Source organism: Palaemon carinicauda, chromosome 38 (genome assembly GCF_036898095.1).
Source record: "Palaemon carinicauda isolate YSFRI2023 chromosome 38, ASM3689809v2, whole genome shotgun sequence".
In the NCBI taxonomy this organism is placed as follows: domain Eukaryota; kingdom Metazoa; phylum Arthropoda; class Malacostraca; order Decapoda; family Palaemonidae; genus Palaemon; species Palaemon carinicauda.
The window spans coordinates 43,856,288-43,873,982 of NC_090762.1; the positions used below are offsets into that span (position 1 = coordinate 43,856,288).

Here is a 17,695-nt window from a genome sequence, read left to right on the forward strand (position 1 = left end):
AAAATTCCTCATACTTTCATAATTAAAGGGTAATTAGTAAAAGTAACTCAATAAACCATAAACATTGCTCCCTACAAGAAAATGCATTATTTCTTCTGTTACCGTAAATTTTGATAATTATTAAATTTCAATGTAAAGAAATTGTGAACAATGGCATCTGTATAACTTCCATGAGTTGCAGACAATGTAAATTACACCCTTCGCCCTTCAGTCCTACCACAAACCTCAGAGAGAGTACATGGCTAAGTTTGACCTCTGACATTCATTCTAACAAAATAAAATAACACGGGGTGTGAACCGTAAATTACCCAGATAGGTTCAAAACGAAAAACAATCAGTATGGAAGACTAATTGTAAGGCGTTAAGAACGAGAGAGAGAGAGAGAGAGAGAGAGAGAGAGAGAGAGAGAGAGAGAGAGAGAGAGAGAGAGAGAGAGAGAGCGCCGCCATGGCGGTCCCGAAGCGGGCCACTAACAGTAAAAATTAAAAACTGTGGTAAAATAACAACTAAGGGCATGGCTACCTTCAAAGACTCAAAACTCGTAGATCTGGTACTTAACTTCGACGGAGTGACAGTAGAGTCCGACATCATGAGATAAATCCTGGGTAAATCCGGGAAAAACACACACCGAAAAAGAGAACAGCGTAAACCAAGGTGCTATGAAAAGGAGTGACGTCACTGGCGTGGGTTGGACTGTTTGTAGTAGAGATCGGAGCTAGGGTGTTGAACGGCACCTCACTGTACGGGGATATTGAGAGGAGATATCTAAATGGTGCGAGGCCTCTGGTTGTGATTTATTACGCCCCAGTTATTTATACCGACACCTTATTAGGTGAGCGAGCTGGGTTCAACCTAGCATTCCTAGACAATTTTTTCTCTGGTAAATTCATAGTAGTTTTTACCTTAGAAATGATGTAAAAGGAGCATTTCACTGGGCGACACAGGTCTCTCGCCCAGAAATAGATTTTTCCTTCGTCAAAATCCCTTTCTTACATTTGTTTTTCTCGTTTTTGGCAAGTCGTCTTCTGGCCCTTGACCTCCCCCTGTTCCTGGACCTTCTCCTGATGATGCTGCAGCTAGTCCTCTGACTTCGGTCCTGGACTTTTCTATAGATCGTTTGTGATCCCCATCAGTGTATGTTTGCCCTTCCAAAGGGCACATCCCTGTTCCAGTTCAACCTTCATGCCGACCTGCTGAGCTGCCTTTGCCGTTCCTGTCTCCTATTCATCATCTGCCTGCTCGTGTTGCATCTCCTAAGTGTTTAGTTGTGCGCCAGCACCCTTCAGTGCACCAGTGCTCACCAGCATCACATTAGCACCCTCTAGCACTTCAACGCTTTCCAGAGCGCCATCGCTCGTCTGTGCTTTCCAGTGCTTCAGCACCCTTCGGTGCTAGCACTCGCCTGCTCATCAGTGCCTTCCAATACCCCAGTGATCTCCTGATCGCCATCGCTCTCCAGTGCATTCTTGTCGGTCTAAGGTCCAACATTTGTCAGCTTGCCAGAGCACCGTCGCTCACCAGCGCATCAGCGCTCTCCAATTCTCCAGAGCTCCTCTGTGCAGCTGCGCTCTCCTGCGTGACAGTGTTCTCATGTGCACCAGTGCTCTCCTGCGTGCCAGCGCTCTCCTGTACTTCAGCACTCTCCGGCTCGCCAGCGCTTACCTACGCCCGTGCTCACCTGCACACTCACATTTACCTACGCACCAGTGCTCTCCAACTTGCAAGTGCTCTCCTGCGCCCGCGCTCACCTGCACCCGTGCTCATCTGCGCCTGCCCTCACCTGCACCCGCGCTCACCTGCACACTCACAGTTAACGCGCACCAGCGCTCTCCTGTGCCTGCGCTCACCTGCGCCCGTACTCACCTGCGCCCGTGCTCACCTGCACACTCACATTTACCTGCGCACCAGTGCTCTCCCACTCGCAAGCGCTCTCCAGCGCTCTTCTGCACGCCCGCACTCTCCTACGCGCCAGCGCTCTCCTGTACACCAGCGCTCTCTTGTGCGCTAGTATCTGCTGCGCTTCAGCACTCTCCGGCTCACCAGTGTTCTCCAGTTCGCCAGCGCCCACCTGCGCGCCTGCGCTCTCCAGCTCGCCATCGCTCACCTGCGCGCCTGCGCTCACATGTGCATTTACCTGCGCACCAGCGCTCTCCTGGGCCCCGCCATACTGTGTGCCATTACTCTCCTGCTCGCAAGTGCTTTCTGGCTCACCAGCACTTAACAGCGAGCCAGCGATCCTGCAAGCCTGCAAGTCAGCGGGCCTGCGAGCCAGCGAGCCTGCGAGCCAGCGAGCCTGCGAGCCAGCGAGCCTGCGAGCCAGCGAGCCTGCGAGCCAGCGAGCCAGCGAGCCTGCGAGCCTGCGAGCCTGCGAGCCAGCGAGCCTGCGAGCTAGCGCGCCAGTGCTTGCCAGCATGCCAGCATGCCAGCGCTCACAAGCACGCCAGCGCTTTCCTGCACACTTGCACAAAACCTGAGAGCAGGTTTTACAGGTTTCAAGACTCAAGGAACTTTACAATGGAGATTGTGACAGGTCACCATCACCCCATTCTCCTCCCCGCAAATGCATTACAGTGCGACCATCGGGGAAAGGGAAAGGCTCCACAGAAGGGTTCAGGTTCCCGAAGATTTGATCTTCAAAGGCGGACCCACCACCACAAACATAGGTTGAGACTCCTCACAGGGAAACTTCGGTCCCTTTCCATTCAGGGGCTCTTTCCGACAGTGCGTCTGTCAGCAAGCAGTCTAGGTTCGGTGCCATGGTCAGAGCAGTAGTACAAGCCTTCGGTCCTGCCATGTTATCTCGCTCGTCACTGACCTCCCTTCCAACCGCACCAGCAGACCTACCGCGGGGAACCTTGGCTTCTTCTCCCCTGAAGAGGAGAAGAGGAGTCTCAGACGTGATTAAATCCCCTAGGGGGTAGCTAATTCCTGTTAGGCCTTCAAGGCCCGTCCTTCCTGTCTTTTCCACCGGACACGCTTCTATCTCACCTCTGCCGAAGGAGTCACATGTGGCCCGAACTTCCTCCCTTCCACCTTCGGAGGTAATTTCTCCTCGCACGGAGAGTTCTCCACCACCGAACGAACTTCAGGAGGGACAATCCAATCTGGCCTTCGATGCTTGAGTCCTACCTCCTTCCTCAGAAGGAATCTAAGGACATGAAGACTCTCCCAAAGTCCTCTTCAAGGACCTACAGGAACCACTAGTCACTCCAGGGATGCCCACGACCCAACCCGAGAGGAGCTTTCGGGAGTGGAAGAAGGAGACTTCGCTGCTAGTCCCACTCCGGAGGGGGAGCAGAAAGAGTCAGAACATGCATTCTGGCAAGTTCTGACTCTTATTAGGGTACTTAACAGGTTTACTGCCCCGAAGATACCCCCGCAAGAGGGCAAAGACACAGCCTTAGTCCGTGTCTTTGGCACTCAGAAGCCCTCTAAGACCAGTGCAGCCTTGCCCTGGTCTCAAGGGCTAAAGGGTGCCTGGGCTAAGATCGCCGAACAGCTCTCCGAGCCTTCCTCCTCTCAATGTTCCAGCTCTACTGCCAAGCTTCTCCCACCTCCTTGCGTCCAGCAGAGGAGGTATTTTGAGATCTTGGACAAGCCACGTCCAGCTCTTCCTCTCCATCACTCTCTGGAAGAACTCACCAAGGGAGTCTCTCTAGGGAGGCTCTCCAGCCGTCGGGTCTCATTCTTGGCATCAGAGATCCTCAACCAGGACCCTCTTAATGAGAGAATTCCTTGACGCAGTCATGTGGTTTCTTCATATTGTTGAAGAATTGTGATGGGCTAGAGGGGTCTCAAACTTGGGGAAATTGCTCCCCAAGTTTGAATCTAAATTTCTCTCCCTTTCCTCTATTCCCTCTGCTCAATATTTCTTTGACCTTTTCCAAATTTTATCAACTTTCCTTTGTCTTGCTGTCCTAACTCTATGAGTATTATTTCTCTTAAGGTTTATATATATATATATATATATATATATATATATATATATATATATATCTATATATATATATATATATATATATATATATATATATATATATATGTATATAAATATATATATATATATATATATATATATATATATATATATATATATATATATATATATATATGTATATATATGTATATATGTATATATATACACATATATATATATATATATATATATATATATATATATATATATATATATATATATATATATATGAATATATATATATATATATATATATATATATATATATATATATATATATATATATATATGAATATATATATATATATATATATATATATATATATATATATATATATATATATATATATATATATATATATATATATATATATAGATATAGATATATATATATATATAGATATATATATATAGATATAGATATATAATATATATATATATATATATATATATATATATATATATATATATATATATATATATATATATACAGTGATACCTCGGTACTCGACCATAATCCGTTCGAGATCCGTGTTCGACCTCCGATTTGTTCGAGTACCGAATTTTTTTTCCCCATAAGAAATAATGGTATATATTCTATTCCGTTCCCAAGCACTCGAACAGGCCCAAAATATTAATAAAACGTGTACCTAAACAACAATAATTATCTAAATGTGTATGAAATTGGTCAGAAAATCCTATAAAACAATTTTAAACCATTTACTGTATTAAAATAAAACAATTTTAAACCATTTTCTGTACTGTAGTGAACATACCTTTGAGCAGCGGTTCGATGGCATACAGGGATGGATGTGGAGAGGATGGAAGGGGGAGGTTACTGCTTGGAAGGAGAGTCCCCTTCCATGATGTGGCGGGGTAGTTCTCCTTCAGGAGTTGTTTCTCTCTCCAATGAAAGGGTGGGCAGATCTATTTCAGGGGTTTCTTCTCTTCTTTGTCTCTTCTTTGGAGGAGAAACAGGCTTTGATGTAGCAGCTTTCTTTTCTTTTGTGAAAAACTGGTCTATTGTTAATTGTTTCAATGTTAGCCTATCTTTCATTGGCTTGTGACCTGGCATCTTCGTCTCGTCCTTGGTAATGTACGTATTGGCTGGCATTTTCTTCCAAAATAACCCAGTCTCATCACAATTAAAGACTTGTTGTGCGATCAAATTTTGTTCATTTATGTACCGATCGAATTCCCCCACGTATTTATCGGCTGCAATTTGATCCGAACTAGCTGCCTCCCCATGCCTAGTAACACGATGAATACCTGTTCTATTACGAAACTTTTCAAACCAACCCCTGCTCGCTTTAAATGTAAATGAATCACTTTCACTGGTACTCGGACTTTTCTTCACTAATTCTTCATAGATATGCAACGCTTTTTCACAAATGAACGCTTCACTAACACTTTCCCCGGCCAACTGTTTTTCTTTAATAAATATTAAAAGCAACTTTTCCATCTCCTCAATCACTTGTGGCCTTTGCTTAGTTACCGCCGTAACTCCCGTTGCAACATTCGCCTTCTTAATCATTTCTTTATGCTTTAAAAACGTAGAAATGGTCGACTTCGCCATTCCGTATTCTACCGCTAAATCGGACACTCGTACACCATTCTCATATTTCGCTATAATTTCCTTCTTCAACTCGATCGTTGTTCGCACTGTTTTCCTCTTCTCCTTCCCCTTAACACTCATTACTTTCTTGGGACTCATTATGAAAGCTAAAAAAGCAATTAAAAGCACTGAAAATCACTAAATCACAACGAATGCTGATCGCGCGTTGTCTGAGTGACGCTCTCGAGAGAACTGATGCTTCCCGAACAAGCGAGAGTGGCCGAGATGGCGCGATCATCACAAAGCCCATGCGGTCGTCACGTGTTCGGCTGGTCGAGTACCGAATTTTTGGTCGAGCACCGCAGCAAAAATTTCTCGAAAATTTTGGTCGAACTCCGAATTGTTCGAGTATAGAGTCGTTCGACTACCGAGGTATCACTGTATATATATATATATATATATATATATATATATATATATAAAAGATTTTGAGCGAAAAAATAAATTTATTTTTGGGTGAGATAGCCATGTCGTCCTGATGGAAGTTCCTTATTAGTAGCCTCCTAAGGTATATTTGACTACAGTGATATTCCTAGAGAATTTTACCTTAGGGTACCCAGAATTCTAACTCCTGGAGCGAATATCCCTAACTAATCTTTATAGGGGTATCGCAAAATATCAGAGGACGTATTCTTGACACGCCACTTAGCTATCTTCACCCCGAATATCGTTAGCACTTCGAGAGGGAAAAGTGGCAAGAAAACGAAGGGGAGCCGTTATTAAGGTACCTCTCCTCCTTGTTTTGAGTCTGTATATGACGTCATCATCGGCGCCATATTATTCCTTGTAGCGATAAGCGAGGTGCTACAGATACAGTACTATTGGGAGGGGTCCTCTTAGCCCTTTTCACCGAAAAGGAAAGGCGGGTTCATCAGGACGACATGGCTATCTCACCCAAAAATAGATTTTTCGCTTCAATCAAAATCCGTTTTTTGGGCTCAGGCCATGTCGTCCTGAGGGAAGTATACCAGAGCATTAATGTACTGTATCTGTGGATTTTTTATTTTGTGCCTTGTCCTCAAGACAGAATTCCTTGGTCAATTTAGACCTAGAGACCTATGATGTTACTGTCATATATCATTACTTCTAATCATGAACCATGTTAGTGCTTCCTGCCCCCTACAGGTAAGAATCATGCTAGACTCTAGAAAAGTCTCGAAGAATACATATTACATATGGATATCTTAGTAAACAAACCAGTATATTGGTCTCACTTATACCTTGTAAAACAAAGCTTGTATTGGAAACTTACCAATGTGCGTATGCAATACTGACATCTCCCTCGGTGTACAGAGTTCGGCGTATGTACCGACAAAAGGTTTGTATACATTTAGGAACCAACATTAGTATCAGTCAGCATCACATTCAGAGTATACTGGTCTGTCATATGTAAAGGCCAAAGTCAAGGAGTGTTTGTCTACATGAAGGAACTATCTTATAGATTTTCTTTTATTATCAAGCAATATCCAAAGGTTATAAGGAATGCTCAACATATCTTTATTAAACTGGACTTGGGGCGAATAAAATGCAAAGTTCATTTAGAGCTTGCCTATTGCCAAACAATAAAATGTATAGTTCAATTTGCATTTTATAGTATAACATAAAATGTGAATGAAATAAATTAAAACATAAAGATAACAGTAATACAAGAAATATTTGTTTCATCTGAAAAGGAAACGTATTAATGCCACTGAAAACGAAAATAGTAATAAATTTTCATTATTTTCTGTTATTACTGTCCATTCACACTTGCATAGAAACGCACGGCACACGTGTTATGCATAATACTTATTTCACCTTTTGTATTTGGAACAGTCCGTAAGGGCACCTTGGTGACCTTTCAATTAGCATGTTGTACCATCAAGGGACCACACGCACACCCTTAATTATCCAAATTAGTTTTCACTGTTCCTTGTAGAATTAAGCAACAGGTTTTAGAACACTACCTGCTGCCACCACAAACCTCTTCAATTCCTCTACTTGCTTCACGTAGTGTCTAAAAAATACTCTGGATGACTTCCAGCCAGTGTACGAGCGAAGACGTTCTAAGTCCATATTATGGAAAAAGTTAAGGGAAGAGGCAATTTTTTTCGGATTGTGACCTGCGTGTGTACTGTCGGGATCCGCTCTGCGAATGAAGTAGGTGATCTTCGCCCTCAGTTGTTTCAGAGATAAACTTGAACCTGAGGTTTCTCCCCTAAAATGCTGTCCTCCCCTAAAGTCCGAAGTTCTACGAAGATAGACCTTTAGGCACTCTACTGGACATAGAGAGACATCTTCCTTCAGAGGGCAGATTCTCTAGGGACCCCACCTTTTGGTAGGTAGCTCATTTTTGGCGAGAAACATTGGATCAGGAAAAAGATTCAGATCTCCCCCTTCTAGGAACTGAATATGACCCTCATCTCTCGAGAGGGCCACTATTTCGCTAACTCTGGCACCCGAGGCTAGTGCAAATAGAAATATAACTTTTTGGGTTAAATCTTTCAGAGAGCAATCTTCATTGTTCAGCGTAGATGCGAAGTGAAGAACCTTATCCAGAGACCACGAAATGGGTTTCAGAGGTGCTGCCGGCCTGAGTCTAGCACGGGCCTTAGGAATTTTGTTGAAGATGTTATTGGAGAAGTCGACCTGGAAGGCATACAATAAGGGTCTCGTCAAGGCAGATTTACGTGTGGTTATCGTGTTGGCTGCTAAACCTTGTTCATGAAGGTGGATAAAGAAGGATAAACAGAAATCTGATGAGATTTCTTTTGGTTTCTTTTCCTTGACAAAGGCAACCCATTTCTTCTACAACGACTCATTGTCTTCTGGTAGATTTAGATTTATATTCCTCTTAGAAGTTTATGCTCTCTCAAGATCTCGAATCTCTTCTTCACCGCTAAGGAGAGAAAATCATGAGATGAAGGTTTTGGGTTTTCTGTGATGAAGCGAAGACAGTCGACTTCGGCACCCGTTGAGTCAGAACTGGATCCGGCAATGGGACCAACGTCAGTCGCAGTTCTAACGCTAGAGGGAACCAGACGCTATTTGGCCACTTGTGAGCCACTATCGCTGCTGTTCCCCTGAATGATCTCAGCTTGTTGAGGACTTTCAGTAGAAGGTTGGATGGAGGGAACAGGTAATTCCTGGACCATCTGTTCCAATCGAGGGACATTGCGTCCACTCCTTCCGCTAGAGGGTCCTCGTATGGGGCCACGTAACGAGGTAGCTTCTTGTTGTCGCTCGTCGCAAAGAGGTCGATCTGCAGTTCTGGGACTTGATGTAAGATAAAGGAGAAGGATCCTGCATCTAGGGACCATTCTGAGTATCGGTGTGTACCTGGATAGAGAGTCCGCCGTCACGTCACGGAATCCTTGGAGGTGAACTGCTGATAAGTGCCATCTCTTTGTTTCCGCCAAGCGGAAGATGGCCAACATCACTTGATTGGTTTGAGGTGATCTCGAACCTTGATGATTCAGGCATCTCACTATCACCTCGCTGTCTAGGACTAGTCTTATGTGGTTCGAGTGGCGAGGAGATAATTTCTTCAGCGAAAGAAAGACTGCCATGGCTTCAAGAATGTTGATATGGAAGGTCTTGAATAGATTGGACCAAGCTCCTTGGACTTTCTGTTGGTGAGAGTGACCTCCCCATCCTTCCTTTGAAGCATGTGTATGGATGATGACTGAGGGTGGAGGTGGTTGAAGAGGTATTGATTTCGACCATGGCTTGAGAAGCGATCACAGTCGAGTCGGAAATGGTCTTTTCAGATCGCTTCGAGCGTTTGATGCGTATTTTCTCCAGACTCCTGTTGCATCCTTTAGCTGTGCTCGTAGCACTGGATCTGTCACTGAAACAAACTGTAGAGAGCCCAGCACTCTCTCCTGTTGGCGTCTTGATATCCGATCGGATTCCAGAAGTCTCTTGACAGATCCCACTATCTCTTTCCTTTTCTTCAGTGGAATAGAAAGTCGGTGTGACTGTAAGTTCCAGTGGATTCCCAACCATTGAAACTTTTGAGCTGGAGATAGTCGAGACTTTTTGGTGTTGATCTTGAATCCCAGATGTTCCAGGAACTGGATCACTTTCTTGGAACCTTGCATGCATTCCGTCTTGGATGCTGCCCACACCAGCCAATCGTCCAGGTAGGCTACTACTTGGACACCTTTTAGGCATAATTGATGAACGGCTGCATTTGCAAGCTTTGTAAATACCCTTGGGGCTATGTTTAGTCCGAAGGGCATGGCTCTGAAGGCGTAAAGCCTTCCTTGTAGCTTGAAACCTAGGTAGGAGGAGAGTTGACGATTGACTGGGACATGCCAATAGGCATCTGCCATGTCTATGGAGACAGTGTATGCCCATTTGGGCAACAGGGTCCTTATGTGTTGAAGTGTTAACATCCTGAACTTGGAGTTTACTATGAACTTGTTGAGTGGCGACAAGTCCAGAATGACTCTGAGTTTGTCTGAGTCCTTCTTGAGAACACAAAACAGCCTTCCTTGGAACCTGATGGACTTTACTCTCCGTATTACTCTTTTCTCCCAGAGTTCTCGTACATATTCTGCCAGAACGGGGGTGGAGTGTTGGAAGAATTGAGGGAATGATGGCGGAGCGATGTTCCAGCTCCAACCCAGTCCGTTCTTGATCAGGCTCTGGGCCCAGGGATCGAAGGTCCAACGATCTCGAAATGAGTACAGTATAGTCTCCCTCCTACCGGGAGCATCTCACTTTTGCTGTGGACTAGAGGACTTGCCTCCTTGACCGCGTCCTCCTCTGTATCCCTTTCCTCTTGAGGGGCATCTAGAAGCACCTCTAGCTGATCCTCTAGCTTTCGGTCGAAAGGTAGTTGACTGCCTTTTGAAAGCCGGAGTAAAGGCTGGTGACTGCGTCGCCACTGGCTGGGGTATCAACTGGTAAGTGGTTGGAGGTTGTGCCACCATCTGTGGTACCGTGGCCGTAGGAAGTTGTTGCTGTTGTCTGTATTGTTTGGCCGGGCGAGAGAGTAGCCTAGGCTTTTTCGTCTTCCTCTTAGGTTGGGGACCCTCATCCGGGGAAGACTTCCTCTTGAGTGATAAGCCCCACTTCTGGAGAAGGTTCCTGTTCTCCGTGGTGGCTTTATCCACTACTTCCTTGACCACTTCGCTCGGGAAGAGGTCCTTTCCCCAGATACTGGATGAGATTAGCTTCCTGGGTTCATGTCTCACTGCAGCCGAGGCGAACACGAACTACCTACAAGCCCTTCTGGCCTTAATGAAGCTATACATGTCTTTGGTTACAGTGGCCAGATGGGTTTTGGCCACTACCATAAACATGTCCATGTTCTGGGGATCACTTGCCATCGTCTCCAAGGTAGTCTGGAGGGACATGGATGCAGCAAGTCTTTCTTTTGTCTCTTGCTCCCAGCGCAAGAGAAAATCAGACAACTTTGGAAGGTCTTCACCGAACTGACGTCCGGCAATGTCTACTTCCAACTTCCCAACTGAAACGGTAAGATGGACGTCCTTCCAGTCTTTTAGGTCCATAGGCAAAGTCAGGGATAAGGGCCTACACTCGTCTAGTGAAGGACATGGTTTCCCTGCCTCAATAGCTTTTAAGGCTGCTTTGTACCCTTTTTCCATAAAGGGAAAGCCTCTATCTAGATGGAGAAGCCACAAAGGAGGGGTGCTTCTTACTCAATGCTGGCGTTTTTGACTTAGTGAAGCCCCTCTCTTTCATCGAACTAGCCAGTAAAGCCTGTGCTTTAAAGTGGTCAAACACTATGACCTCTTTTGGCTCCGTTTCCACCTTTGAGGCTGGTTCCTTCTTCAAACGGACATAGCAGTCCGGGTACAACTCAAAGTTGGGCCAGAATTCCACCTCTTCAATGGGGACTGAGCCCAACTTCTCTGAGATGACAATCTTCCCGGTCGTCATCGGCATGTGTTCTGCATACCGCCACGGGTTCACATCTGAACATAAAGGAAGGTCCTTTACGTTGACTTTCTTCTGAGGTCCGTGTGATGCTGCGAGTCTACGCATCTCCAGCTTCATCGCAGCTTCCTTTTCGTCACTCTTCTGCATTTACTGAATCATTTCCATGATCGAAGACAGAGTTCTTCCCAGTTCAGCTGAAAGAGCAGACGATGTCGAGGGAACTGGTTCTAGTAACCCTCTAGTGTTAAAGATTTTAGAATGGCTATTTAGTATTGGAAGGAGAGGTATAATGGTTTGATTTTGTTGGGTTCCAGCACATGTAGGTGTGTGTGGGAATGAGAAGGCAGATTCATTGGCGAAGAATGCAGCATCAGAGTTGCTGCCAAGAAGGTATCCCATTCCCCGTAATGACTTCCTACCTAACATCAAGAAATTGCTTTGCAATAAATGGCAACAGCATTGGGATAGTCTAGATGGGAATAAAATGAGAGAAGTAACAAATGTCATATCTCCTTGGAGGTATGACATGATGCCCCGAAAATGGGAGACATCTCTTTGTCGTCTCCGTATTGGTCACAGTTGATTTACACACACGTTTCTGCTGAAGGGCCAACACCAACCGTATTGCGACGACTGTTTGGTACCTCTTACAGTCAGGCCTTTGTTAACCGAATGCCCCAATTATAATAACTTAAGGAATAGATATTTGTTTGAGGCTCGAGGTGAGGGTGGCAGGTTCATCCTTACCAAGATTCTTGGACATGATGTGTCCTACTGTGCAAGCGGCATTTTTAGATTTATTTCAGAAGCAGGTCTTCTGAAAACTATTTAACTATTACAATGACATTAAATTTTTATGGTTTTAATTGAATATTCTTTTATCTTTTTTATATACATAGACTAAATGATATCGGCATCAATGACCTTAGATGTCAGGATGCCTGAAAACTTTAAATCAGTCAATCAATCAGTCCTCAACCAGGAGAAGGTCACGAAGTATGCCATGTCAGCTATTTCATAGCTTGATCTGTGATTGGGGACCTTGGGAATCCTGGTTTGAGCCGAGGATTTCTCCAAGGAACGTACCTGGAAAGCGATGGAAACTTTCCTTCTCTCAGGCATATGTACCATCCAGTTTCTTGCCCATCAAGTCTCAAACTTATAGGCAAACACCATTCTGAAACGTCGAGATGCAGTGTCTGAGAGATTCCATCAGCAGGTTCCAAATGCCAAGATCACTAGGCCCAGGAATTCCTCTTTAGAGGGGTCCTCTCTGAAGTGGAACATGCTGCTGAAGGATGGAGGAAGTCACACCAGGACTCCCTCCTCCATATTGCTTTGACATCCAAGCCCTATAAACCACCAACTCCCCAGCAGTCCCGTCCAACAAATATCATGACGAACAAGACGGCAATGTCTAAAAATCCCTTCCCGACCAAAGATGGGAAAAGCACTAAGTCCTCCAGGGGAGGAAAATTTCCTAGAGGGAGATGCCGAGGCCGCAAACGCTAAGAAAGGCATTCCCCCTGCTTTTCCACCAGTGGGAGGATGCCGACAAAGTTGCTGGGGCAGGTGGAAGCAATTCGTGGCCAAGCCCTGGACAATCTCTGTGATTCGTTCAGGGTATCATGTCCCGTTCACATCTCTTCCTCGCCTAATCAGGAATCCAATATCAATAGACTCCTTTGCAATGGGATCAACAAATGTGCTAGCCCTCCGGGCAGAAGTCCAGACTCTGTTGAAGGTGGGTGCTCTCCAAGAGGTCCTCAACAAGTTTCCAGGCTTCTTCAGTCGACTCTTTCTTGCAAAAATGGCGTCTGGATACTGGAGACCCGTCATCGACCTCTCAGCTCTGAACAAGTTTATCAAGCAAACTCCGTTCTGCATGGAGACGGCAGACACGGTCAGACAAGTGGTAAGATCACGGGACTTCATGTGCACACTAGACCTAAAGGACGTATATTTTCAGATCCCAATTCGTCCGTCATTAATGAAGTACTAAAGATTCAGCCTAGACAACAGAAAATACAAGTTCTAGGTGCTTTGCTTCAGTCTTTTCACAGCACCTCAAGTCTTCACCAGAGTGTTCACCCTAGTACCCTCTTGAGCACACAGGATTGGCATCCATCTTCTTCATTATCTGGACGACTGGCTAATCCTAGCGGACTTGGTGGCAACCCTTTTTTAACACCGAGACAAACTTCTGAGGCTTGACCAAGATCTTGGGATCCTGGTACACCTTGAGAAGTCCGCCCTGCTTACTATGCAGAGACTGGTATACATAGGCATGATAGTAGACACCAATGTCCACAAACTTTTCCCATCAGACGACAGGGTAGTGAGGCTGAGAAAGGTCGCAAGACCCTTTCTTAGATGGGAAGAACTTCCAGCCCAGACGTGGTTACATTTTTTCGGACACCTTTCATCTCTGGCCCATCTAGTTCTGAACAGTCACCTCAAGATTCAATCTCTCCAGTGGCGATTCAAGTCCCGGTGGAATTAGGCCTTCAACTCCCCGGGTATCTTGATCCCCATGGGATCAGCAGTACAGACGGACCTCGTATGGTGGGTGTCAGACGAGAGCCTATAAAAGGGAGTGGAGCTTCTCGTCCTCCCCCCAGATTTGATGCTGTTCTCAGACGCTTCAAAAAAAATGGTGGGGGCCCCTCATGCTGCACCTCATGACCTCAGGCCTCTGGTCAGAGTCAAAATAGTACTTCCACATAAATCTCTTAGAGATGAGGACTCTTTCTGGCCCTTCAATAGTTCCACCAATTCCTGGCAGGCCACTCAGTGGCGGGGATGAGTAACAACACCACAGTAGTGGCTTATATTAACAAACTAAAGAGGTATCTTTTCGCAGTCCCTATCCCATCTAGCAGTAGAGATACTGAGATGGGCCGAGTTTCACTCGATACCACTATCGGCACACTTCATTCCGGGCAAGAGGAATGTGCTCGCTAACAACCTGAGTAGAGCACCTCAGATAGTGAGTGCCGAGTGGTCTTTGGATCTTCTAGTAGCCAATAAAGTCCCGACTTTGTGGGGCTCTCCAACTGTGGATCTCTTTGCAACGACCCTGAACTTCAGGCTCCCGTTGTACTGCTCCCCAATCCCAGACCCCAAGGCTCTGGCAAGATGCATTCGAACAACTTTGGGACACCATCAACTTCTATGCCTTTCACCCATTCTGTTGGATAAGGAGGGTACTCAACAAGGCCAGAATACTGGTCAACCTCTCAATGACTCTCATAGCTCCACTATTGCATCATGTGGAATGGTTACCGGACCTTCTGCACCTCCTGATGAAATCTCCAAGAGAACTCCCTCCACAACACGATCTACTCCAAAACTACATTCCAACATCTTCCACAAAGCCGTAGCTTTGCTACATCTTAACGCCTGGAGACTATTCAGCATCTCCTCATTCAGAGAGGATTTTCGCAACAAGTTGCAAGCAGGATGTCTGGATACCTGCGGAAATCATCAGCAGCAGTCTACCAGGCAAAGTGGAAGGTTTTTTGTGGTTGGTGTCGTAGAAGTGGTATCTCCTCTCGATACCCCTTTTCCAGCAATAGCAGAGTTCCTCGTGTATTTGCGTGAGGAAATACGCCTTTCAGTCTTGGCGGGTAAAAGCTATCACTCAGCCTTAAGCCTAGCCCTTAGACTCAATGGAATGGATATTTTCTCATCGCTAGAACTTTCCTTACTCATACGGAGTATGAACTTACCTGTACTCAGTCTGAAGTGAGACTTCCCCCATGGAACGTGGTTCGATTTCTCAGGTCACTAAGGAGACCACCCTATGAACCATTACACCTCATCAGATGGCTACCTCACTTGGGAGACAGTGTTCTTACTATATTTAACTTCAGCCAAGCGAGTTAGTGAACTTCATGGCCTCTCTTACGACATCGCCCATTCAAGGGGATGGGGAGAGGTAATTTTTGGCTTCGTCCCTGAGTTTATAGCCAAGACTCAGAATCTGGGAGTAACAGAACCACGACTCGACTTCTTCTAGTATTGAGTCTCCGCTCTGTAACTGATGACCCTGATCATCTCTTACTCTGCCCAGTGAGGAGTTTGAGGCTGTACCTCAAGAGAACAGCCACATCCTGTCCCAGTGTGTCTGCACTTTTCGTCAGCACAGGAAGGACCAATAAGAGGGTCACTAAGAATACCATCTCTGTCTGGATTTGCAAGGTCATAGACCATGCCCTAAATCCGGACCCTTCTTCACGTCGCCCCAGAGCCCACAATGTCCGGGGCGTAGCTTCGTTTCTGGGTTTTAAAAGAAACTTCTCTGTGAGGCAGGTTCTGCAGGCTGATGTGTGGAAACAAAATATGTTCACAGCTCATTACCTGCAAGACGTGACCTACAGAAGGCTCGATACATTCTCTTTCAGCCTTGTAGTAGCTGCACAACAGCTAGTATAATACCTCAAGCGAGGATGAAATCTTAGATATATGACCAAAAGAAATATGGAAGGTTCATATGATTCTTGTAAACACTAGTATTATTCTCTCCTTTGAAGTCTGTGACATACCTTCTCATTTATACATCGGTAATAAGAGAATGCCAGGTTTCCTTTATAAACAGAAAACTTTGCAGTGCTTCAATTGTTTCAAATTTAGTCTTCCATCTAGGGTATGTAAAAACAGAAAGATATGTTACAATTGTTCTGATTCTGAGTATGGACCCTGCATTAATATTGCAAGGTACACTAACTGTAGACAGGATCAAAAGCCAACCAATAGGATATGTCCTCAATATCAAATAGAAGCAGCTGCTGTTCAGAAGTCAGATGCAGAGCATATCAGTGTGGTATATGCTAGGCAACTTCTAACCAAAACCAAGAGTTATGACAAGGCCTTAAAATATAAGAATGCAGGACATTCAGAAAGAATTGCAACACCAGTTAGATCAGGTAATGTAAAGCATCCTATTGCTGAATCATCTTCGAAGGCTATTTCTAAGTCTCGTAATTTAGATTCGGTGCCTTGTCATAAAGGCACCACCTTCCTCTAAGTCTGCCACACCTTGGATGAACAGCACAATGCTCTCATCTCGAGCAGCATCATTGCCAAATCTAGGAGAGGAATCCTATGCTAGAGAACTACTGAATATACCTGTCATGGTGGAGGTACATAATCCTAATAGATCTCCATCTTTGAATAAAAAAAGAGGGAGATCACCATCCCTCTCCCTTCCAAGGAGAAATGCAAAGATTCATATTGCAATTAGGTACAATATTTTATCTGAAAAAAGGTTATGAACCTTTAAAAGATTTGAATATATTGAAGATTAATGTCGAAGTTCATCACCCACCTCAGAAAATAAATAAGAAGGTTACTAAGAAAAACATCAAACCAAGCTTAGCAAGACCTTTTTTTTTTTTTTTTAAGAGAGTATCAGATACTGCCATCAATTCAAAATACTCTGATAGAAAGACTTCTAATGAATCTTCCAAAAATAACTTAGGGAGGGGTCCTACTGTACTGTAAACTGATTGGTCTTCAATGCTTACTTTAGTGAGCAGAGGGATATTAGGGTTTATTCTACTAGCTCAGTCTTGTCTTGGAATACGGTGATACTAAGGGTAGACCTGGTCATGGAAAAAGCAATGGTTTCACGATACAACTGCATGGTATAAGGAGAATGAAATTGGTCCAATGATAAGATAAAAAATAATTACCGAGCATAAACGTATACCCCGGTAATAATTTCTTAGGTATGAGTAATGCTTCTCAGTAGATGATATGTATGTATGTATTCAGCAGAAGAGTTCCATATTGGAGGTGATGGGTCAAATTTAGTAGAGCTTACCTGGGTATCCCTTATACGTACCGAGTCCATGTCTTTCACATTAAGGAAAGATGTTATTTCTTTGGTATGTCATGTTATATTGGATTCCTAGTTCTTGCCTTTACATGAAAATTCTAAGGGACCACACACCAACTAATTCCATGAAATGTTTTGGCTATGACCGCTATTATAAAATAATGCCAGTAAAGAAAAATACTCGCTCAAATATCACACAATTTGGGAGATGTTTACATCCCAGGCAGTTTCCAAACATATTGTACATCATACACAAAAATTTAAAGCATTATACAATTTTCTCATACCTCATTGCTATTATCATTGTAAGATTGAAATATCTCAAGTCGAACCATCGTAAGTTGGTTACTATCTGAAATTCATTTAAAGT

The 17,695-nt window shown here is 44.4% G+C and overlaps 1 protein-coding gene across 1 annotated transcript in view; it reads left to right on the plus strand.

Moving 5' to 3' along the window:
• The window catches only part of LOC137630593 (dynein axonemal heavy chain 5-like), a 429,728-nt gene that overhangs the window by 261,174 nt on the left and 150,859 nt on the right, over nucleotides 1-17,695 (plus strand). The gene's annotated exons all lie outside the window — the stretch shown is intronic.